The sequence below is a fragment of the Cherax quadricarinatus genome, chromosome 18 (genome assembly GCF_038502225.1).
Source record: "Cherax quadricarinatus isolate ZL_2023a chromosome 18, ASM3850222v1, whole genome shotgun sequence".
NCBI lineage: Eukaryota > Metazoa > Arthropoda > Malacostraca > Decapoda > Parastacidae > Cherax > Cherax quadricarinatus.
In genome coordinates this window covers 42,880,499-42,905,778 of record NC_091309.1, presented here as the reverse complement: position 1 = coordinate 42,905,778, position 25,280 = coordinate 42,880,499, and the positions used below count along the sequence as shown (strand labels likewise).

The 25,280-nt window shown below is 39.7% G+C and overlaps 1 protein-coding gene and 1 long non-coding RNA gene across 2 annotated transcripts in view; both read left to right on the top strand.

Moving 5' to 3' along the window:
• Positions 1-25,280, top strand: part of LOC128689503 (luciferin sulfotransferase) — a 438,093-nt gene that overhangs the window by 301,809 nt on the left and 111,004 nt on the right. The gene's annotated exons all lie outside the window — the stretch shown is intronic.
• Positions 13,937-14,583, top strand: LOC128693995 (uncharacterized). Its single transcript, XR_011392169.1, has 2 exons — positions 13,937-14,109; positions 14,259-14,583. It is a non-coding gene; the product is annotated as an uncharacterized lncRNA (long non-coding RNA).

The window sequence follows — 25,280 nt, the reverse complement described above, 5'->3', positions numbered from 1 at the left end:
TTTGCATGTTACTTTTAAGGCTACTATTATAGGTAATATTATAAAGTATAATGCTTACTGTCTTAAGCAGGTATATATATATATATATATATATATATATATATATATATATAATATATATATATATAATATATAATATATAATAATATATAATAATATATATAATATATAATATTTAGTGAAGGGATTCAGGGAAACCGGTTATTTTCATATAGTCGGACTTGAGTCCTGGAAATGGGAAGTACAATGCCTGCACTTTAAAGGAGTGGTTTGGGATATTGGCAGTTTGGAGGGATATGTTGTGTATCTTTATACGTATATGCTTCTAAACTGTTGTATTCTGAGCACCTCTGCAAAAGCAGTGATAATGTGTGTGTGTGGTGAAAGTGTTGAATGATGATGAAAGTATTTTCTTTTTGGGGATTTTCTTTTTTTTTTTTTGGGGTCACCCTGCCTCGGTGGGAGACGACCGACTTGTTGAAAAATATAAAATAAATAAATATATATATATATATATATATATATATATATATATATATATATATATATATATATATAAACAAATATATATATATATATATATAAATATATATATATATATATATATATATATATATATATTCTACATTTAAGTTAAGGTCTAATGTAAAAGTCTCTAGCTATTAAATTCTTACTTTCAATAAAGATTTAATAAGATACAAAATTCCTCACATTGTACGGTCAGTGTTTTTTTTTCTCAGAAAAATTGGCCCTCTCATTTGGATCCGAAGAGAAACACTGGCACCTAGAGCAGATGGTTATGCCCATTCATTTAGGTCAGTCCGCCAGTAATTAACAAATAAGAATCCCGTTAGTGGAGAAACGGTAATGCTAATGCTCTTTAAACTACCGAAAATTCGGCCGTCGGGCCCCCCCCAAACTTTGTTCCTAGATCCGCGCCTGGACCTAAATGCTAAAGTAGGAGAAACATTTAGAGAGGGCGTGGTAGGTAAGTTTGGGGTGCCAGGTGTAAATGATATCTGGAGCCCTTTGATTGAACTTTGTATAGAAAAAGGTTTAGTTGTAGGTAATACGTATTTTAAGAAAAAGATGATAAATAAGTATACAAGATATGATGTAGGGCGAAATGACAGTAGTTTGTTGGACTATGTATTGGTAGATAAAAGACTGTTAATTAGACTTCAGGATGTACATGTTTATAGAGGGGCCACAGATATATCAGATCACTTTCTAGTTGTAGCTACAGTGAGACTAAAAAGGTAGATGGGATATAAAGAAAATAGAAGCAGCAAATAAGAAAGAATTGAAGGTGTATAAACTAAAAGAGTAGGCAGTTAGAGTAAGATATAAACAGCTACTGGAGGATAGATGGGATAGTGAGAGTATAGGCAATGTGGTCGAAGATGTATGGGGTAGGTTTCAAGAACGTAGTGTTAGAGTGTTCAGCAGAAGTTTGTGGTTACAGGAAAGTGGGTGTGGGAGGGAAGAAGAGCGATTGGTGGAACGATGATGTAAAGAGAGTAGTAAGTTTTTACAAAGTAGAAGTGAGGCAAGGAGGGAAGAGTATATGGAGAGAAAAAGTGGGTTTAAGATAGAAGTGAAGCAATGCAAAAAGATAGCAAATGAGAGAGTGGGGGAGATGTTATCAACAAATTTTGTTGAAAATAAGAAAAGGTTTAGGAGAGAATATGACGCTTAACTGCGTCATATAAAAGAAGGAGAGGAGAGTTATTAAATGGAGAGTTACAGGTATCTGGAAGATGGAGGGAATATTTTGAGGAATTTTTAAATGTTGATGAAGATAGGGAAGCTGTGATTTCGCATATAGGGCAAGGAGGAATAACATCTTGTAGGAGTGAGGAAGAGCCAGTTGTGAGTGTGGAGGAAGATCGTGAGGCAGTAGGTAAAATGAAAGGGGGTAAGGCAGCCGGGATTGATGGGAAAGAAATATAAATGTTAAAAGCAAGTGGGGATATAGTTTTGGAGAGGTTGGTGCTATTATTTAATAAATGTATGGAAGAGGGTAAGGTACCTAGGGATTGGCAGAGAGCATGCATAGTTCCTTTGTACAAAGGCAAAGGGGATAAAAGAAAGTGCAATTATTATAGGGGAATAAGTCCATTGAGTATACCTGGTAAAGTTTATGGTAGAGTTATTATTGGAAGAATTAAGAGTAAGATGGAGAGTAGGATAGCAGATGAACAAGGAGGCTTTAGGAAAGGCAGGGGGTGCGTAGACCAAGTGTTTGCATTGAAACATATAAGCGAACAGTATTTAGATAAGGCTAAAGAGGTTTTTGTGGCATTTATGGATTTGGAAAAGGCATATGACAGGGTGGATATGGGGGCAATGTGGCAGATGTTGCAGGTGTATGGTGTAGGAGGTAGGTTACTGAAAGCAGTGAAGAGCTTTTACGAGGATAGTGAGGCTCAGTTTAGAGTATGTAGGAGAGAGGGAGATTATTTCCCAGTAAAAGTAGGCCTTAGACAAGAATGTGTGATGTCACCGTGGTTGTTCAATATATTTATAGATGGGGTTGTAAGAGAAGTAAATGCGAGGGTCTTGGCAAGAGGCGTGGAGTTAAAAGACAAAGAATCAATCACAAAGTGGGAATTGTCATAGTTGCTCTTTGCTGATGACACTGTGCTTTTGGGGGATTCTGAAGAGAAGTTGCAGAGGTTGGTGGATGAATTTGTTAGGGTATGTAAAAGAAGAAAATTAAAAGTAAATATAGCTAAGAGTAAGGTGATGAGGATAACATGATTTGGTCACGAAAGACTGGATATCAGATTGAAAGGAGAGAGAGTATGGAGGAGGTGAATGCATTCAGATATTTAAGAGTGGCCGTGTCAGCAGATGGGTCTATGAAGGATGAGGTGAATCATAGAACTGATGAGGGGAAAAGAGTGAGTGGTGCACTTAGGAGCCTGTGGAGAGAATGAACTTTGTCCCTGTAAGCAAAGAGGGGAATGTATGAGAGTATAGTTATATCAACACTCGTATATGAGTGTGAAGCGTGGGTGATGAATGTTGCAACGAGGAGAAGGCTGGAGGCAGTGGAGATGTCATGTCCGAGGGCAATGTCTGGTGCGAATATAATACAGAGAATTTGTAATTAGGAAATTAGGAAGAGGTGCAGGATTTTCAAAATTATTATCCAGAGGGCTGAGAAGGGGTTGTTGAGGTGATTCGGACATGCAGAGAAAATGGAACAAAACAAAATGACTTTGAGAGTGTATAAATGTGTAGTGGAAGGAAGCCGGGGTAGGGGTTGGCCTAGGAAAACTTGAAGGGAGGGGCTAAAGGAGGCTTTGTGTGCGAGGGGCTTCAACTTCCAGCAAGCATGCGTGGGCGTATTTGATAGGCGTGAATGGAAACGAATAGCTTTTTAATACTTAACGTGCTGTTGGAGTGTGAGCAAAGTAACATTTATGAAGGGATTCAGGAAAACCGGCAGGCCAGACTTGAGTCCTGGAGATGGGAAGTACAGTGCCTGCACTCTGAAGGAGGAGTGTTAATGTTGAAGTTTAAAAACTGTAGTGTAAAGCACCCTTCTAGCAAGACAGTGATGGAGTGAATGATGGTGAAAGTTTTTCTTTTTCGGGCCACCCTGCCTTGGTGAGAATCGGCCAGTGTGATAATATATATATATATATATATATATATATATATATATATATATATATATATATATATATATATATATATATATATAAATATATATATATATATATATATATATGTATATATATATATATATATATATATATATATATATATATATATATATATATATATATATATGTATGTATATATATATATGCTTAACAATTCGCAAACAGGCGAAATTATTGACATTGTCTCTACGTCCACAGCAGGACTCGAACCTGCTAACTCTGTATCAGCTTGGTGTCCGGGGATATGGGGTAACATGGTTTACCTTCGGCCTAACACACATACTTATCGCGGGTCTACCTCCGTGGTAAAGTACTGTGGACTCCGATACAGACTTAGCAGGTTTGAGTCCTGCTGTGGCCGTAGAGACAATGTTTATAAATAAATTAATAAATAAATATAATGTATATATATATATATATATATATATATATATATATATATATATATATATATATATATATATATATATATATATATACATATATATATATATATATATATATATATATATATATATATATATATATATATATATATATATATATATATATATATATATACATATATATATATATATATATATATATATATATATATATATATATATATATACACATATATATATATATATATATATATATATATATATATATATATATATATATATATATATATATACACACACATATATATATATATATATATATATATATATATATATATATATATATATATATATATATATATATATATATATATATATATATATATATATATATATATATATATATATATACACATACACACACATATATATATATATATATATATATATATATATATATATATATATATATATATATATATATATATATATATATATATATATATATATATATGTGTGTGTGTGTGTGTGTGTGTGTGTGTGTGTGTGTGTGTGTACTCACCTAGTTGTACTCACCTAGTTGAGGTTGCGGGGGTCGAGTCCGAGCTCTTGGCCCCGCCTCTTCACTAATCGCTACTAGGTCACTCTCCCTGAGCCGTGAGCTTTATCATACCTCTGCTTAAAGCTATGTATGGATCCTGCCTCCACTACATCGCTTCCCAAACTATTCCACTTACTGACTACTCTGTGGCTGAAGAAATACTTCCTAACATCCCTGTGATTCATCTGTGTCTTCAGCTTCCAACTGTGTCCCCTTGTTACTGTGTCCAATCTCTGGAACATCCTGTCTTTGTCCACCTTGTCAATTCCTCTCAGTATTTTGTATGTCGTTATCATGTCCCCCCTATCTCTCCTGTCCTCCAGTGTCGTCAGGTTGATTTCCCTTAACCTCTCCTCGTAGGACATACCTCTTAGCTCTGGGACTAGTCTTGTTGCAAACCTTTGCACTTTCTCTAGTTTCTTCACGTGCTTGGCTAGGTGTGGGTTCCAAACTGGTGCCGCATACTCCAATATGGGCCTAACGTACACGGTGTACAGGGTCCTGAATGGTTCCTTATTAAGATGTCGGAATGCTGTTCTGAGGTTTGCTAGGCGCCCATATGCTGCAGCAGTTATTTGGTTGATGTGCGCTTCAGGAGATGTGCCTGGTGTTATACTCACCCCAAGATCTTTTTCCTTGAGTGAGGTTTGTAGTCTCTGACCCCCTAGACTGTACTCCGTCTGCGGCCTTCTTTGCCCTTCCCCAATCTTCATGACTTTGCACTTGGTGGGATTGAACTCCAGGAGCCAATTGCTGGACCAGGTCTGCAGCCTGTCCAGATCCCTTTGTAGTTCTGCCTGGTCTTCGATCGAGTGAATTCTTCTCATCAACTTCACGTCATCTGCAAACAGGGACACCTCAGAGTCTATTCCTTCCGTCATGTCGTCCACAAATACCAGAAACAGCACTGGTCCTAGGACTGACCCCTGCAGGACCCCGCTGGTCACAGGTGCCCACTCTGACACCTCGCCACGTACCATGACTCGCTGCTGTCTTCCTGACAAGTATTCCCTGATCCATTGTAGTGCCTTCCCTGTTATCCCTGCTTGGTCCTCCAGTTTTTGCACCAATCTCTTGTGTGGAACTGTGTCAAACGCCTTCTTGCAGTCCAAGAAAATGCAATCCACCCACCCCTCTCTCTCTTTTCTTACTGCTGTCACCATGTCATAGAACTCCAGTAGGTTTGTGACACAGGATTTCCCGTCCCTGAAACCATGTTGGCTGCTGTTGATGAGATCGTTCCTTTCTAGGTGTTCCACCACTCTTCTCCTGATAATCTTCTCCATGTGTGTGTGTGAGTGTGTGTGTGTGTGTGTGTGTGTGTACTGACATATATATGGTTTTCGAAGTCAAGTCTTAGCTCCTGGGTTTGACTTTTAACTTGGGGTTCAGCAGATTTACTTCCTGTTTGCCTGATGGGCTCTAGTGTAGCTTCTCATAAATCAACATATAAAGCCAGCAGTCTCTACCATTTCTCCCAGGTCATTCTACTTCCTGAACTCACTTAGAAAAAAAAAATATTTATTGACATCAGTACGCCTCAACTGTCTTTAATTTCTAGATGTGTCCTCTAGTACCTGTTTCTCTCCTCTATAACAGCCTTTTCCTGTTTACGCTATCATTTACTCTGAGTATTTGAATGTTATCATGTCTCTCCTGGATCTTCTATAGTCTTCTTTTTTACGTTCTGTTAGCCTCTCCTCGTAGCTCATAACTCTTTGTGCTGGAATAAGCCTCTTTGTATACCTCTGCAATTTCTCTAGTTTGTTAACATGTTCTTAGAGGTGTGGGCTCCATGCTGGTGCTGCATACTCCAAAATGGACATCACATCTAATAATAATAATAATAATAACTTTATTTTCTAGAAGAACATGTACAAGGTATACAGGCCTAGCTGACATCAATGACATACTACTATATAGAAAGCCGCTTTCTATGCAAAGCATTTCGGGCAAATTAGGTCAGTTTCTTCCCGGGATGCTACCCACGCAAGATGACTAACACCCAGGTACCCGTTTTATACTGATGGATTAACATGGACAACCGGTGTAAGGAAACACTATCAATATTTTTAACCTTAGCTGGGAATCTAACCCAGACACCTCACCATGATAAGTGAGAGCTTTTGCCACCAGGCCACGGGCCACCGTGTATATATTCCCTAGAATAATTACATTGAGATTCCCGAAGGTTGATCACCCTTATGTCTTTCTCTTTGAGGTTTTTGGCTGTGTCCCTGAAATCTATATTCTGAGTCTGGTATTCTTGCCTCTTTTTAATTTCTTAACTCTGCCCTTTCAAGGAAACCAGTTGTTATAAAAAACGCCCTTCTAGCATCCAGACTGTTACTGGGTTTTAGTAACAAGTAGTCAGTATCCTGGTCCAATTATCCATTAGAATTTAGTAAGATTCAATAGTGCTTCAGGATTACAACTGGTAGGCTACTAACTAAAGAAATTAAAATTTAATAAGTTTGTTAATAACAATTAAATTCTCTAGGCATATATTATCAAAGTAAATTATAGTAATCAATATAATAAAAATAATCATAATAATCACTTCTCTGGTGTACAGTAGTATTGTGCTGAAGGCACATATCACATCTTAATGGCTTTTAAGTACCGTCTGGTACATTGTTAGCAATTAATAACATAATACAAATATATGCAAGTAAGTTTGTGTGTATGTGTGTAAGTGCTCTAAGTAGTTCACTGTCTCAAGACTCGACTAGACTTAACCAGTGACTGACTAAAAGTCCTCACATAAACTAACTTCATGACCAACCTGGTAATCAGAACAGCTTGCTTGAACAATAAAGCGACTGTTAAGCAGAACAGCAATATAACAAGCAACAGCAACACAGAATCAGGAACAAGGAGATAATATAACGACACTAAGTAGGGACCATCTGTAGATCCTCCATAAAAGTCACAAAACTCCCATACTACTGAATCTAAGTTCAGCATTAGAAAATCCCCACAGATACCAGTACAAATTAGGTCAGAAGCTACAGCTCAGGACTTGAGTTGCTCAGAGTGTCTGTGCAACACACAACCTCAGTACAATGTCGAAAATCACTAAGTCTAGGCAATGCTCTGTGAACAGAGTTACACAGAACCAACAACAAGAGAGCGACAGAGACGATCTCCCAACAAGAGCCAGTAAGGAAGACACATCTTGTCGGAAGCCAAGCCAAACAGAAAAGAGGGCGAGTCAGAGCAAGACAGTCTCACCCAGGTGAGGTGTGATCCCCCCCCGATCACGTGACTCCGTGCTGCTGCTGCTGCCCAGCAACACAGAGAAGCCAGCAGCGTAACGAGCACAACTATTGTTAGACAATGTTGTTAGCTACTTAAGAGAGACAGGGGGATGGGTGCGGAGTGTGCTGGACAGGGACGACAGGGAACAGTTACAGGGGCCTATTGTGGAGGAAGAGGTGTGGACGGCTTTAATGAGTATGAGCAGGGGTAAGGCGCCGGGGATAGATGGGCTGCCTGCAGAGTTTTACATACAGCATTGGAGAGTATTAAAAGATTTTTTGGTGCAATTATTTAATATCATAAAAGAGAGGGGTGCGTTGGGACCTTTGCAGGCGACAGCACTAGTAGTTTTGGTGCCAAAGGGTGAAAGTCAGTGCACAGTGAGAGATTACCGGATGATGTCACTCATGTGTGCAGACTACAAACTTTTTGCAAAAATTTTGGGAAATCGTATAAAAAAGGTCATTGGAAAGGTAATAGTGAGGGGTCAATATGGGATTCCGGGGAGATCAATGTATGAGGGGCATGGGGTTATTAGAAGGTTTATTGAGGGTCCGCAAGAGGGGGAACGAGGGGTATTGGCGTTGGATTGGAGAACGGCATATGACAGTGTCGAGAGGGAGTCTCTGTGGAGAATCATGGAGTGGCAGGGGTTCGGGGAGGACATACTGAATTGGGCACGTACTTTATATCGGGGAGCTGGGATGTGTGTACAGATAAATGGGAGGGTGGGGTTGCATGTGAAAATGGGCAGGGGATTGAGGCAAGGTTGCCCGTTGTCACAAATATTATTTACATGTTTACAGAATCCGTTTTATAGGGCAGTGGAAAGGTGCATACAGGAGGGGGTAAGGGAGGACATACGAGGTGGGAGTCCCAGTATCATAGGTTACGTTGATGACACAACTGTCCTAGTGAGTGGGAGGGAGGGATTGGAGGGTCTGGAGAGAGTTATAGATGTTTTTGGGATGGCAACAGGTATGGCAGTGAATGTGCATAAATCAAAGCTCATGAGACTGGGTGAATGGGATGGGCAGGAGGGCGGGGGTGGGGGGGGTGAGGTGGAGTGTCGTGGACCAGGTGAAAATTTGTGGAGTTGTGTATATGGGTAATGCTCAGATGGCGAGGGAGAATAATTCAAAGGGTGTGGTAGATAGGGTATTGGGAAGATTGTCAGGATTGAGGCCGACACATCTTACGCTACACCAGAGGGTCATTGTGGTCAATGTGCTTTTGTACAGTAAAATATGGCAAGTGGCAGCTTTGTACCCTTTGGTGTATGGGGATGTCCGGAGATTGTTGAGCAGAGTTTTCCGTTTTATCTGGGGTTCGGGATGCGATTGGTTGAAAAGGGAGGTGGTAACACTTCCGGTGGCCTTGGGAGGGCTGGGGTTAATTCATTTGGAAAGAAGGTTGAAGTGTGTATATGTGAAACATGGGTTGCTAAGGGCTCGGGGGGAAGGGAGTGGAGGGTTGGGGATGCTGCAGGGAAATCTTCGGAGATGGTGGAAGGGACAAGATTTGAGAGATGGTGAGGAGTTGTTGCGTCTATTGATGATGGTCAGAGAGCCGAGAAACATGCGGGTAGGGTCCATGGAAAGGAAGATATGGCCTAGGGTGGTAGTGGCAACGGAAGGAGTGTACCCGATGTACGCATGGGAAGATATTTGGGGTCGATTAAAAGGGTTACGCATCCGGCCACGCGTGAGGGAGGTAATGTATAGGTTTCTTCACGGAATACTATTGCCGTCTGGGGTTGTTTTACGAAATAGGCGAATAAGGGAGGGTGGGGAGTGTCAGGTTTGTGGGGTAGATGAATCAGCTTTTCATGTAGTTTATTTTTGTGAAAGTCTAGGGATTGTGCGGGAATGGTTAGGGAAAGTAATCCGGTATGTGGGGGGGGGAAAGGGTTGTCGGTTTTGAGAGCGCTCAGTTTAGATGTAGGTGGGGTTGGAGTAAAGGTTCAAAGGGCAGTGCTTACTTAATGGTTGATTTTGTGTATATATCATGGGCAATGAGAGACAAAGGGGCGGAGGAACGTAGGATGGCCATAGCAGCATCCTTTTATAGAACAAAGTGTCGCAACAGAGAAATATATTGTAGGAGGTGGGAGAGGGATTTCTCGGAGGGCTACAGGGACTTTCTTTTGAGGGATTTATGGTCTTTATAAGCGGTCAGGGGCATGAACGGGCTGGCCTTCCCAGGGGGGGGGGGTGTTGCAGAGGACGATTGTGTGAGTGTGTGTGGAATTGTGTGAGGAAAGGATGTTGAGGTGATATTCAATGTGATATTCAATGTAATGTCTTGGTGTTATTGTGAACACCGATGATTATAATTTATCTAAGGATTCCTTCATGTTTTGTAAGGATGTACATAAGCATGTTAGTATATAAGCATATTTTAACCTGTAATTATACATGTCTACCTATATATGAGCAATGTAACTTGTCATAATAATGAGTTTTCATACCTGTTTTTTAACTAGTGGAACGTTCTGGTATTGTATATAATGTAAGATCTTGCCTGGGGTGTTCTTGCTTATATATTGTTACAGATGTTTTTTCACATTTTCATTATATATGTTCAAGTGAATGAGTTTTTGATCTTGTGTATAGCCAGGTGAAACTGGTCAGTTTTTCACTTGGGGGGGGGGGCGGGGGTAGGAGTGTAAGTAATCTCTGCAATAGCAGGTCATGTGATACACATGTCATATTATTTTAGATGTCTAATGTTGTCCATTCTCTGTAGGATGTGATGTATAGATTATCTCCGACAGTGTAAATAATCTGTCTGCAGGAGGGAATAATGTGTAAATTTATTTATTATTGTGGTAGGTTTATGTGTATAGCGTGTTTTTAGGGTGATATATTATAAGATGCTAATTACTATCAAGAACTGTTGGTGGTTATGAGTGGTGACGGCAGACACAGTTACTAGGCATGTGGGGGGGGGGGGTGAGTGTCAGCGGTAGTGTCTTAAACCCACCACCGTGCACAATATTAATTATTACCATAGGGTATATGAGGGTAGGGTGGATTGTGTTCTATGGTGGATGTGAGCCATCAGGTTCAGACATTCCTTGTGTTATAGTGTCAGCCGTTTAGCTGGCTGGATTGTGTTTATATATATTGTCATTGAAGTTTTTAATGCTTTTACAAATGTATAAGTATAAGAGATTTGTCACTGTGTATCTAAGGTGAAAGTGGCACGTTTTCATGGGGGGGGGGGGGAGTGTAAGCTTTAATGGGTAGGTTCTATCTTTTTTTTTTTTTTTTGTATGTGAGACCACCTTTTCATGTGAAGCACAGTACGTACAAGCGGTGTTTGATTTGAGTGCAGCAGCCAGTTCTGTCATTATATATGTGCTGCTTCAGTACTGTGTAGTCACAGTTGATTATTGTTCACTGCCTGTATCTTGTTACATATTGATTATGTACCCATATATTTTTGTACCTGAGTTTTAAATAAAATATAAAAAAAAAAATTCTTAGAGATACTGGATGTTCCTGTATTGTTATCTCTAGTAAGCTTTTCCCTAACTTAGATTCTTCACGGTATAAAATTATTAAATTAAATTAAATTTTTTAGCTTTCCTCACAAATTGGAAGAACTATGAGAGTTTCTATGGTAATAATGCCGATTTACTCAGTCCCATTTGCTAGGGTTGCAGTAGATAGAGTTGGTCCTCTCACTTCTGGTTCATCAGGTCATAAATACATCTTGACTATGATTGGCTATGCGTCTAGCTTCCCAGAAGCGGTACGTCAGTAGAAGTTGCAGAAAAGTTACTATCTATTTTTTCACGGGTAGGTATACCCAGGGAAATTCTTTCTGATCAAGGAACACAATTTATTTCTGAATTAATGGATCAAGTTTATCAACTTGTTGGGTGTTAAACCTCCGTTACATCCAAATTGTAACGGAAGAGTGGAATGACAACATGCTATCCTAAAGTCAATATTAAAGAAACTTTGTTTCCTTAAGCCAACTGACTGGTAAAGTTATCTATCATGTGCTCTTTGTAATGCGTCAGATTCCAAGTGATTCACTTGGATATTACCCTTTCGAATTGCTTTATGGGAGACAAGCTCGTGAACCTCTATTTATCTTGAATGAACTGTGGTCCAAAGATATTAAACCTGAAGTTCAAAGCACTTATCAGTTCTTTTTAGATCTGAGAGAAAGATTAGAAGAAACCGCTGATTTAGTTGTCAAGAACTTGAATATTTCCATGGAAACATACAAGACCTATATTGACCAAAAGAGTCAAGCGTAAATTTAATATTGGCGATGAAGTTTTAGTTCTTTTACCAGATAAATCCAACAAATTGTTAATTTCCTGGAGCGGACCGAATAAAATAGTAAAGTTCTGTAATAAGGTAGATTATCTCTTGGATGTCAAGGGTAAAGAACGAATGTAACATGTCAATATTTTGGAACTCTTCCACCGTAGAGAAGTTATTCTTCGTTGAAACTCCTTCGATGAAGATATTTTGTCTTACAGCTTAGAATTAAAGTTTGTATTATGATCATAGTCTCGCACAGAATGTAAAGAACTACTTGATATCTTAACTGTTGATTCTCCAACTAATAACTCAAACATCAACATCAAGAGTGAACTATCTAGTAAACAAAAGTCTCAAGTAAATGCCTTAGCAAATACCTTTTCTGACATATTCACAGAGATCCCAGGACTTACCACTACCGTTGTACACAAGATTGAATTGTCAGCTCATGAACCAGTAAGACGGAAAATCTATCCTGTTGCGGTTCACTTACGGAAAACATTTGATAACGAAGTTGACAAACTCTTAAAGTTAAATATCATTGAACCTTCTAAATCAGCTTTCTGTTCAGCAGTTGTCATGGTTAAGAAATCAGACAATTCTTACCGACTGGCTCAAGATTTTCGTTATTAAATGTTATCACTAAATGGGACGTTGAGCCCATGCCAGTAATCGATCATGACTTGTATGAATTCCATGACTAAATTTTTCTCTGAATTAGACATCTCACAAGCGTACCATCAAGTGTCATTACACCCAGACTCTAAACCATACACTGCTTTCCCTACTCATAAAGGACTAATACAATATCGCACAATGTCTTTCGGCTTGGTCACCGCGTGTGCCACGTATATCCGGCTTATGAGAACAGTCCTTTCTGACCTCAAGAATGTTTCAGTGTATTTCGATAATATTTACATCATGATTTATGTCTGGGAGGATCATCTTACTACACTGTCGCTGGTTTTAAAAAGACTAAGAGCTCATTGCCTTACAATCAAACCACAGAAGTGTTTTCTTGGCTATTTCAAAGTACAATACCTCGGGTTTATTATTTCTGACAGTAATTTATCACCTCTTCCTAACAAGACGAAAGCAGTTCTAGAAAGCTCCTTCCTAACTACAAAACAAAATTGCTAAGAAGTTTCCTTGGGTCAGTAAATTTCAAAAGAGAATTTTTGTACATAATTTAAAAGGTCTGACTTCCATTCTCACAGACTATTTAAAAAGTATGCAAAGGAACCTCTTGTTTGTTCTGAAGAGGCTGTAGAAAGCTTCGAACAAAGTAAAGAATACTTTCCAATCCTCCTGTTCTAAAATTACCAGTTATTAATAAAGTCTTTTGTCTCCAAACGGATGCCTTCCATTCAGGACTCGGGGCTGTTCCACTACAGTATTATGATGAGATTCACTTCCCTATATCTTCCACCAGTAAGAAGCTTCTGCGAGGGAAGAAAACTACTCCACTGTGGAGAAGGAATGTTATGCATTGGTATGGGGTGTAAGTGGGTTCAACTACTACTTATATGGAAAACCCTTTGTGCTTGAAACAGATCGCAAGCCACTGATGTACCTGGAAAACCACTTCTCAGATTGGCTGAACCGAGGGTGTACATAGTACTTTTCCCTCTGTAAATTAACATACTGCCTCCGACTATAAGTTTAGGAAAGGGGATATTTTGAGGAAAAAAAAACTTAAAAAAAGTGGGAGTTATGGTTGTTCAGACACCCAGGAACCACTAGCGTGTTACCGCGCACTCTTCCATCTAGTGGGCAGAGGCTAAACTTCAGTTCCTAGCGTCTGAGTTGCTTTAATTTCTATTCCTGGTAGTATTAACCTTACCTGGTGTGGGTTGAAGTTTGAAGAATAACTTCACCTCCACTCTTCTCATGATCAGGTACGGTGATCTACCAGGAGTATTTCTGTTCATTGATACTAATTTACCTGGTTACAAGTCATGACATTGAAGTAGAATACCAGCCTTTGTCTTTCTTCAATGTCATACTTATTTAACACTTATATAACCAGTGTTTTCTTTATTATCAGCTCTGCTGCTGACCTGGTCAACCAGGGTAGACGCTAGTTAATTGGAGCAAGATCCCTGTCTACAGGATGTAGTGGGACATTACGACTCCTCACCTCTAAAATCTGAATTGTGGTGATACAACCAAGTAGTGACAGGATTTTCAGAACATGGGACGAACACCGCCACCCAGGATAACCAACACCATTTCTTCTATAACATCATCAGAAGACCATCCTGGGCATAAGATTCTCATGTCCCAACATCCTACTGGAACCACAGCGGCCAATATTTATTTTATTTATTTTTAATTAAAATCCTTAGAAAAACATAATTATTATCCATCAAGTTATTCATTTGTTATTTTTCCTTTCTTTTGTTCAATAGGAAGGCGTTCCCCTGACACTGGTAGCACAGAAGACCAGTACAGACACACAGAAGAACAAATATAGTTAAGTAACAGAGAAGAGTAACAGAGACAGAGAAGACCAGTACAGAGAAGACCAGTACAGTAACAGAGAAGACCAGTACAGTAACAGAGAAGACCAGTACAGTAACACAGAAGAATGAGTACAGTAACAGAGACGACCAGTACAGAAAATTAAAACAAAAGAACGGTAGAGTGCAGTACAGAAATGCAGTACAGTAGCAAAGAAAAAATGTACAGCAACAGAGATGAACAATAAGGTTTATGCAGTACGGGGATACCTTTCTGGGATCACGGGGATACCTTTCTGGGATCACGGGGATACCTTTCTGGGATCACGGGGATACCTTTCTGGGATTTCTGGGATCACGGGGATACCTTTCTGGGATCACGCATGATTATAATTACATCAGCCTTACATTCACTGCCTCTGCTGCTGCCTCTATATTAAACTATTGGGTCTCACTCCAGCAACACCCACGGTATTGTCCCGGCCCGGGTCTTTTCCAGATGACCTACGTTATGTTAGAGTACCAGACATGTGTACCCAGGAGACCTGTCATCTTCACATCGCTCAACGACTCTCAAACATATATTACTGCCATTTCTAGTTGTTGCAATGTTATCTCTGTTGTGTTAATCAAAAATAAGAACAATATTTTTATTAATGTTATTTTTATTAATGTTAACTCCGGTGAATGAACAAAATAAGAACACTACCGTGGCTCCTATGAGAGTGGCTGGAGTGGAAATAATACCACCCTGGTAGACGCTTTTGAATCCAAATTAGCAAATCTTGAATTATAATAACATTAATAATTTGCGACCACTGTCAGCCTCAGAGTTATCTCTGAGTTACCAGACCTTGCCACGTGGAGGCCAGTGGTTCGTCTTTAAGGTCCGCCCCCCCCTCGCCTTCCCCAGGTTCATGTGTCCAGGAATCCATCCGTGGGCCCCCGGATGTCTACCCTTCCTCACTTCCCTAAGGTCAGCCTCGCCTCTCTCTCTCATGCCTTCCAGCCTCAGCCTTCCCTAGGGTTATGTATCCAGGAATTCATCCGTCCGCCGCCGGATGTTTCCCCTTTCTCACTTTCCCAAGGTCAGCCTCACCAACCTGTATTCATGCCTACCCCAGGTTCATGTATCCAGGAAACCATCCGTCTACCGCCAGATGTCTTCCCTTCCCCACTTCCCCAAGGTCAGCCTCAACTGCACGTATTCATGCTTTCCCCAAGTTCATGTATCCAGGAATCCATCCGTTCGCTCCCAGATGTCTCCCCTTCCCCACTTACCCAAGGTTAGCCTCAACAACAACCTTCCCCAAGTTTATGTATCCAGGAATCCATCCGCTCGCTCCCGGATGTCTTCCCTTCCCCACTTACCTAAGGTCAGCGAGTTAGGTCAGTGCCTTCCCCAGATCAGTGTCTCCAGGAGTCCACTTGGTGTCACCTCAGGTGGAATCCCTTCCCCACTTCCCCAAAGTCAGCGGTATTCTTGCTTTACCCAGGTTCATGTATCCAGGAATCGATCCGTCTACCGCCGGATGTCTTCCCTTCCCCACTTCCCCAAGGTCAGCCTCAACTGCACGTATTCATGCTTTCCCCAGGTTCATGTATCCAGGAATCCATCCGCTCGCTCCCAGATGTCTCCCCTTCCCCACTTACCCAAGGTTAGCCTCAACAACAACCTTCCCCAAGTTTATGTATCCAGGAATCCATCCGCTCGCTCCCGGATGTCTTCCCTTCCCCACTTACCTAAGGTCAGCGAGTTAGGTCAGTGCCTTCCCCAGATCAGTGTCTCCAGGAGTCCACTTGGTGTCACCTCAGGTGGAAATCCCTTCTCCACTTCCCCAAAGTCAGCGGTATTCTTGCTTTACCCAGGTTCATGTATCCAGGAATCGATCCGTCTTCCCTTCACCACTTACCCAAGGTCAGCCTCATGCCTTTCCCAGGTTTATGTATCCAGGAATCCATCCGTTCGCTCCCGGATGTCTCCCCTTCCCCACTTACCTAAGGTCAGCCTCAACTACAACCTTCCCCAAGCTCATGTATCCAGGAATCCATCCGTTCGCTCCCGGATGTTTCCCCTTCCCCACTTACCTAAGGTCGGCGGTGCCTTCCCCGGATCAGTGTCTCCAGGAATCCACTTGTGTCACTGAGTGGACTCCCTTCCCCACTTCCCCAGAGTCAGCGGTTGCCACCCTCAGTGACCTTGCTGAATGGAAACTTGGTCTTGTCTAGCTGGTCTACGGTAGTGACTGTCCAGGTAGGTGGAATTACTGGAGGGGACACACAGTAAACTGTGTCCAGTAATTACATCCACCAAGACAGCCTGGAACCGTAGACCAGCTGGACGAGACGAAGCTCGTACACAGCTCGGCCACCTCGGGGGCTAATTAATTACAATTTTGGAATTCCTCTTATGTTACACTATGAATTTATACTGAGAACAAGTTTTTTTTAACTTATTTAGCAGTTTAAATGTGTTTGTGAGCGACATTCTATGTGAAATATGTAAATATATAAAGATGAACACGTTTGAGACACTAGTGGAGGACTGTGTGTCGTGTGTAACATGTTATTTTGTATAAATGAATGTAATATCTACGTGTTATTGTATATTGGTGTCATATGTACCTGTTCTTGTGTGTTCACATAAGTGTTCTACTTTTTTAGTTTTATTTAGTTATTTATCTTATATATTTGCGAGACTAGACACAGTAGAAATAAGTCACTTTATCTGAGTTTTTTGGGTTATCCTGGGTAATTTACACATATGTTATTATGTATAATAATTTGTGTAACTGTTTTTATGTGTACCTGTACCTAAACAAACTTACTTACACACACACACTTACTTTTATTCTCATTTGCGCATTTTCACAAACACAGCTTCTTGATTCACCAACATATATACAGACACAGAACTATGCACGTGCGCGCGCGCACACACACGTGTAAAACACACTCACCGCCTCTTACACTAATATGTATACACAGTAATCACATACACACACACAACACACACACACACACACACACACACACACACACACACACACACACACACACACACACACACACACACACACACACACACACACACACACACACACACACACACACAGACCGGAACAAGTCAAGGATCCCCAGACAACTTATAAATTTAGGGCTCTGCTAAAAAATCATCTTATCTCACAATATTAAAGAAATCAACCAAACATCTACTGGCTAGTTTTATCACGTGACCTCCTGGCTTTTAATTCTGCCATTCCATAAAATATTACCACCTGCATTCCTTGTAAATTAGATTTTGTACTAAGTATACATAAGATTTATTAAGTCCAAACAAGATTGTAGATTTATGTACTAAGTAATATACAGTATAAGATTTATTAAGTCCAAACAAGATTGGAAGGAACGCGGGTATTTATAACAGCTATGTACCACTATTTTATGTTTAGTTTTAAGTAATAATTACTATGTACTATTATCTTATCTAGTTTTAATTAGTTACTATGTATTAAGATTAGTTTGCCCGAAATGCCTCGGCATGTACTTATATCTTTGTACTTAGCAAATATGGGCATGATTTGGCTATCTTTGTACTTAGCAAATCAAAATTGAAATTACACATTGTAACCTTTACAAAGAAATAAACTTTGTACTTAGCAAATGCCTGGGCATGATAGTGGCTATTTTGTACTCAGCAAATATCTTTGTACTCAGCAAATCAAAATTGAAATTACACATTGTAACCTTTATAAAGAAATAAACTTTTTATTATTATTATTATTATTATTATTATTATTAATATTTTTATTAGTGGGTTTGAGTTTGACAAGGACCTGCCAAGTATGGGCCAGTAGGCCTGTATCAGTGCTCCTCCTTTCTTATGTTCTTACGCTCTACAAATTTAAATTGTCTTCACGCGGCAGTTGGCTTCAGCATATTTTCAGAGTCACTGCTCATTCTCTTGAGTCAGTGGTTTATATTCTTGTTACTCGTGCTTATCTAGCAACAATATTCATGACTTATTTGGTTCTAGTTATAATGTTCGTCTTTGATATTGAGTTTGTATCGAAATAGCAAACTGCAGTCAGTAGTGAGGAAGAAACCATGGGACAGGTGGGGTTGGAACCCATGGAGAAGGAATCGTAAAACTCCGGCCCAGTGCAATTTCGTGAGTCAGAGCTGAGGAAGAGAGACGTTGAAGAACAGAGCGAAACGTTGACAACCGTAAATTAAGGTTTGGTCTGCAAAGTGTGCTGATTCTTGGAAACTTAATTAGGTTGAAACACTCTCTTTAGCAACGTTATTTGTAAATGTAAATTCAAGGGAGTGTTGCTCTATGGTCGGCTCTGTTACTTGCTACCTTAAATAAATTTGTCACGAGTGCCTGATTACATTTGCATTGCTTAACAAGAAAAAGTAACATTCTGTCTTATTAATTAGTCTTTTGTATTAATGCAATTGAAGTGGAAGTTGCACAAACAACGGCTGTCATGTTTATTAACCAGGAAAAAGTTGTTACACCAGCATCCGACCTAAACAGTGTTGATGTTCCTGATGCTAATTGATGTAAAAAACATAAGGAGGAACACTGCGATAGGCCTGTTGGTCCCATACTAGGCAGGTCCTTCAAAAATCCAACCCACTAACAGAATAACTGCAACCCAAGCAATAACCTTTGATAATCCTATTTACTCATGTGAAAGCCCGATTCAAATCCAGCCCCTCTCACTCATGTATTTATCCAACCTAAATTTGAAATTACCCAAGGTTTTAGCTTCTATCACCCTACTAGGCAGACTGTTCCACTCACCAACTACACTATTACCATGAGAACATAAGAACATAAGAAAGGAGGAACGAAACTGGTGATTTTTTTTATACAATATATAAATGTTTACAAAAATCTATTACAAAACCAAATAACCAAATTTTACCAAACTCTCCACATTTTTTTTCCTGATGACAGATGTGCTGGATGACGTCATTCACAAGACATTCACTAAACTGTGACACTGATTTATTAAAAACAGCAAGACAGTAAAAGGAAAACTTTGCTATTATGGGCTTGGACCTGGCAAGAGCAAGAACACCACCAGTCGATCCCACAGTCTGGCTGCGGATCCTCCTGGTATGCTAATATATCAACCCTTATTTAAAACTCCTTTCATGTTCTGAGGATAAATTAATAATGAACAATATAAGATATTTTTACACTGTATCAGCTCGAATATTTCTGGGTTTGCCTTTAAACAGACGTTCTTTCTATCCATTAATGTTTGGGAATTATTGTAAAGGCATCATAGAGCGTATACAGGCTATCTGCTGAGAAGGGATACCTACATTCTAGCTACCTTTGGAACTGTCTGTAGAGATGAGGGAATTTAGTATACGGAAAGGTTTTCTCCCCATCCTACGCATCTTACTGTCACATTAACAAGGATGTCTACATATTCCAAACCTTCCAGTAATAAAGTCGACCTGAAAAGCTGAATAAAACTTTTTACTCATTTGTGCCGACAAACATTCATGAATATTTAATAGGAAGAAGAGCTTAGACTACTGATAGAATTAGCATTATTGCTATTATCATTACTACTAGTACTACTATTATCATTACTACTAAAACTACTAATATCATTATTATGTACTACATATATTATCATGACCTGGAAGTCATGGTAAGCAGAAATCTAAAGCCAAGACAGCAGTTACTTAGTGTGCACAACAAGGCCAACAGATTACTTGGATTTATCTCAAGAAGTATAAGTAACAGAAGTTCAAAAGTTATTTTACAGCTCTATACATGTACAGAAACTCAAGACTTATCGCCACAGAAGACAACACTCAATACCGAAGAATCCTGGAATCATCACTTATTTCTATATCCGACAACTTCAACCAGAATAGTGGCTTCTATAACATAGCTGAACCACTTGCCAAGAAACTCCTTCATCGCTATCCCACATAAGAACACTGTAGAAGGTCTGCTCACAAACTTGTCCAGTCTCCTTTCCAAGCTACCCAAGTTTTTAGACTCTACAACCCAACTCGGTACATCATCAGATGCAGCATTCTTCACCTGACCTCAGCCGGACTATAAATACTCGCGTTCCTTCCACCCCAGGTAGTTCTGTTTGTGACTTGAAAAAACCCACTGTGTGGGCGAAACGTAGTCAATAAAGGATCACATTATACTGCATTTGTGTTTATATTGCCATTGTGTCGGTATTTTATACCATTTATTTCCAGCTCTATACATCACTAGTGAGGCCTCATTTAGATTATGCTGCTCAGTTTTGGTCCCCTTACTACAGGATGGACATAGACTCATTAGAGAACATACAGAGAAGAATGACTAAAATGATTTACTGTGTAAGGAACCTCCCGTATGAAGATAGACTTAAAGCCTTAAATCTCCACTCTCTGCAGAGACGTAGAATGAGGGGAGATATCATTGAAGTGTGTAAGTGGATGACGGGCATAAACAAGGGAGATATTAATAAAGTACTGAGGGTGTCGAACCAGGTAAAAACCAGAAATAATGGATTTAAGTTGGATAAATTTAGATTTAGAGAGGACATAGGTAAGTACTGGTTTTGTAAAGTAAAAGGACACAAGTGCAACTAATGTGACATTTATTGTAGCAATGTTTCGCTCTCCAGGAGCTTTATCAAGCCATTACAAACAATACATGGACACAGAGGGTATATAAAGGCTCAGAGTGAGGTGAATACTAGTGAGGTACCATTTCGATGTTCACTAGTGGTAGTAGTAGTAGTAGTAGTGGTAGTGACAAAAGCAATTAATTCGTACATGAGTAAAAGGATATAAAAGCTATTACTTGGGTAACATAAAAATAGGTTGGACAAATATAAACTGGAATGAGGCAGGTTGTTTCAGTGTTCACTCTCTGTGCTTTGTGTAGTATAACAGGAGAGACTATGTGATGGCAGGGTTTACTGTTTTCAGGAGGATTCTTGCTAAGACTTCGGAGATGGTGAAGCTGCCGTTGTTTTGTTTAATTGTATTCGAAACAGCGATCAGTGCTGATTCAAGGCACTTGCGTGTGCGGAAATTAGTTTCTTTTATCACTAATTGGGCGTCTCTGAATTTCATAAGATGATTGGTGGAATTTCGGTGTTGTACACAGGCGTTGTTTAAGTTGTCGTTCCTACATGCGTATATGTGAACATTAAAATGGTATAAAATACCGACAGATTGTTAGGTAAGACACATATGCAACAGTTAGGTATCTTTATTTCGAAACGTTTCGCCTACACAGTAGGCTTCTTCAGTCGAGTACAGACAAGTTGATAGAAGCAGAAGATACTTGAAGACGATGTAATCAGTCCATCACCCTTAAAGTTTTGAGGTGGTCAGTCCCTCAGTCTGGAGAAGAGCATTGTTTCAGACAACGGAACAATGCTCTTCTCCAGACTGAGGGACTGACCACCTCAAAACTTTAAGGGTGATGGACTGATTACATCGTCTTCAAGTATCTTCTGCTTCTATCAACTTGTCTGTACTCGACTGAAGAAGCCTTCTGTGTAGGCGAAACGTTTCGAAATAAAGATACCTAACTGTTGCATATGTGTCTTACCTAACAATGCGTATATGTGTTCATTGAGGCGGGTGTCGAGGTTTCTTGCTGTTTCACCTACGTAGATCTTGTCACAGCCTCCACAGGGTATAGTGTAAACTCCTGCATTGACTGGTTCGTGGTGCTTGGGTTTTGTCCTGGTTAGATCCTTTATTGAAGTGGAGAGCGAAACGTTGCTACAATAAATGTCACATTAGTTGCACTTGAAGTACTGGTTTTCTAACAGAGTTGTAGATGCGTGGAACAATCTTCCCAGTGGGGTGATAGAGGCTAGGACTTTGGGAGGGTTTAAAAAGAGATTGGACAAATATATGAGTGGGAGGGGCTGGGTTTGATTTGTGTCATTGGGTATGAGAGTAAATTTTTGGGTAGCTATGGGTAGAGGTCATTTTGATAAGGACCTGCCTTGTATGGGCCAGTAGGCCTTCTGCAGTGCTCCTCCATTCTTATGTTCTCTGGTCATAACAACCTGGAATCGCTCCGCATCCCAACGATTTATGTGTTAAATTTGTCTTCAAATCTTGCATCCGTATTTAAGTTTAGTTACTTGTTTTGTTGTTATGTTTCCAACAATGACAAAGAATTATTATACTTTTGTTTACTGGATAAACTTCATCTTCATTGCTTTTTATTTTATTATTTCGTCAAGTTTATATGATAATTAGCTAACTGTAATTACTGACTCCATAGTAATATTTTGTGTTGCCCAATGTTATAATAAATATCTGTTGAACTCTCAACTTTCTTCCGGAGCTCTTGCCATTCCTCAACTTTATTCCAGAGCTCTTAACACTCCTCAGCTTTCTTCCGGAGCTCTTAATACTCCTCAGCTTTCTTCCGGAGCTCTTAATACTCCTCAGCTTTCTTCCGGAGCTCTTAATACTCCTCAGCTTTCTTCCGGAGCTCTTAATACTCCTCAGCTTTCTTCCGGAGCTCTTAATACTCCTCAGCTTTCTTCCGGAGCTCTTAATACTCCTCAGCTTTCTTCTGGAGCTCTTAATACTCCTCAGCTTTCTTCCGGAGCTCTTAATACTCCTCAGCTTTCTTCCGGAGCTCTTAATACTCCTCAGCTTTCTTCCGGAGCTCTCAATTCTCCTCAGCTTTCTTCCGGAGCTCTTAATCCTCCTCAACTTTCTTCCGGAGCTCTTAATACTCCTCAGCTTTCTTCCGGAGCTCTTAATACTCCTCAGCTTTCTTCCGGAGCTCTTAATACTCCTCAGCTTTCTTCCGGAGCTCTTAATACTCCTCAGCTTTCTTTCGGAGCTCTCAATACTCCTCAGCTTTCTTCCGGAGCTCTTAATACTCCTCAGCTTTCTTCCGGAGCTCTTAATACTCCTCAGCTTTCTTCTGGAGCTCTTAATACTCCTCAGCTTTCTTTCGGAGCTCTCAATACTCCTCAGCTTTCTTCCGGAGCTCTTAATACCCCTCAGCTTTCTTCCGGAGCTCTTAATACTCCTCAGCTTTCTTCTGGAGCTCTTAATCTTCCTCAGCTCTCCTCAACTTTCTTCCGGAGCTCTCAATTCTCCTCAGCTTTCTTCCGGAGCTCTTAATCTCCTCAGCTTTCTTCCGGAGCTCTTACTCCTCAGCTTTCTTCTGGAGCTCTCAATACTCCTCTTTCTTCCGGAGCTCTTAATACTCCTCTCCTCAAGCTCTTTCTTCCGGAGCTCTTAATACTCCTCAGCTTTCTTCCGGAGCTCTTAATAGCTTTCTTCCGGAGCTCAGCTTTCTTCCGGAGCTCTTAATACTCCTCAGCTTTCTTCCGGAGCTCTTAATACTCCTCAGCTTTCTTCCGGAGCTCTTAATACTCCTCAGCTTTCTTCCGGAGCTCTTAATACTCCTCAGCTTTCTTCCGGAGCTCTTAATACTCCTCAACTTTCTTCCGGAGCTAGCTTTCTCCTTAATAAGCTTTCTTCCGGAGCTCTTAATACTCCTCAGCTTTCTTCCGGAGCTCTTAATACTCCTCAGCTTTCTTCCGGAGCTCCTAATACTTCTCAACTTTCTTCCAGAACTCTTGCCAATCCTCAAATGCTTTATTTCTAAAAAAAATACTTCTGGTTTCATTTTTTATGTTATTTTTCTCATCACTTCTGCAACGTAAGTCTCTCTAAGATTTTATTTGATTTATTAATCACAACAACATTTAAGAAAATTTAACCAACTGAAAAATAGTTATGTTACCAGTTATTACAACGAAAATTCCCCTTAAACATTAAGTATTCTTAATGGCATAAACATTAATGTTGAGGAAACAACATTGTGTGGTACACCATTCAAGGTATAATATATACTAACAATTAAACATCGCAGTACATTACAATACAACATTAATTTTATAATTCTGCTAACATTTACACATCACAGAACATGACATTATAATGTAGAATCTTAGTAAGTCGGAGACGCACTGACCAGTGGGTAAGACCCACCATATTAGTTGTCCATGTCAAGGGAACGAATATCCCCAGCTGCTAGTTTTTATTTTCATCCCATAATGTTTATAGTCCGTGGGGGGAGGGATAATGTTTTATGATGGTCTAGATGATGTTAAGTGAAAATGTGAGAATAGAAAGAAATTAGTTAAACTGTTTAAAAATTATTTATAGAACTTTGTCTTCCAAAAGATAATTCATGGTAGTGTCTAGTGGATGTCTTCAAAATGGCGAGAACCAACATTCTGCATCAAAATATTGAAATATATAAAGTTCCTGAATTTCCTAACTTCAGGAAGTGTGATTTTTTTCTACCCACAACTTCTCGACTTTATTTTGAAAACACAAACATAATTTTAACAACCGTGAGGGAGACTGCATATATAAATGGATACAAATTTGAGTACATATGTGCGTGTGGTATAGATGGACGTGTGTGTGTGTGTGTGTGTGTGTGTGTGTGTGTGTGTGTGTGTGTGTGTGTGTGTGTGTGTGTATTAGTGATTACAAGCATATTAGTGTACGAGGCGATCAGTGTGTGTTATACATATGTATGTGTGTTTGTGAGAGCGTGT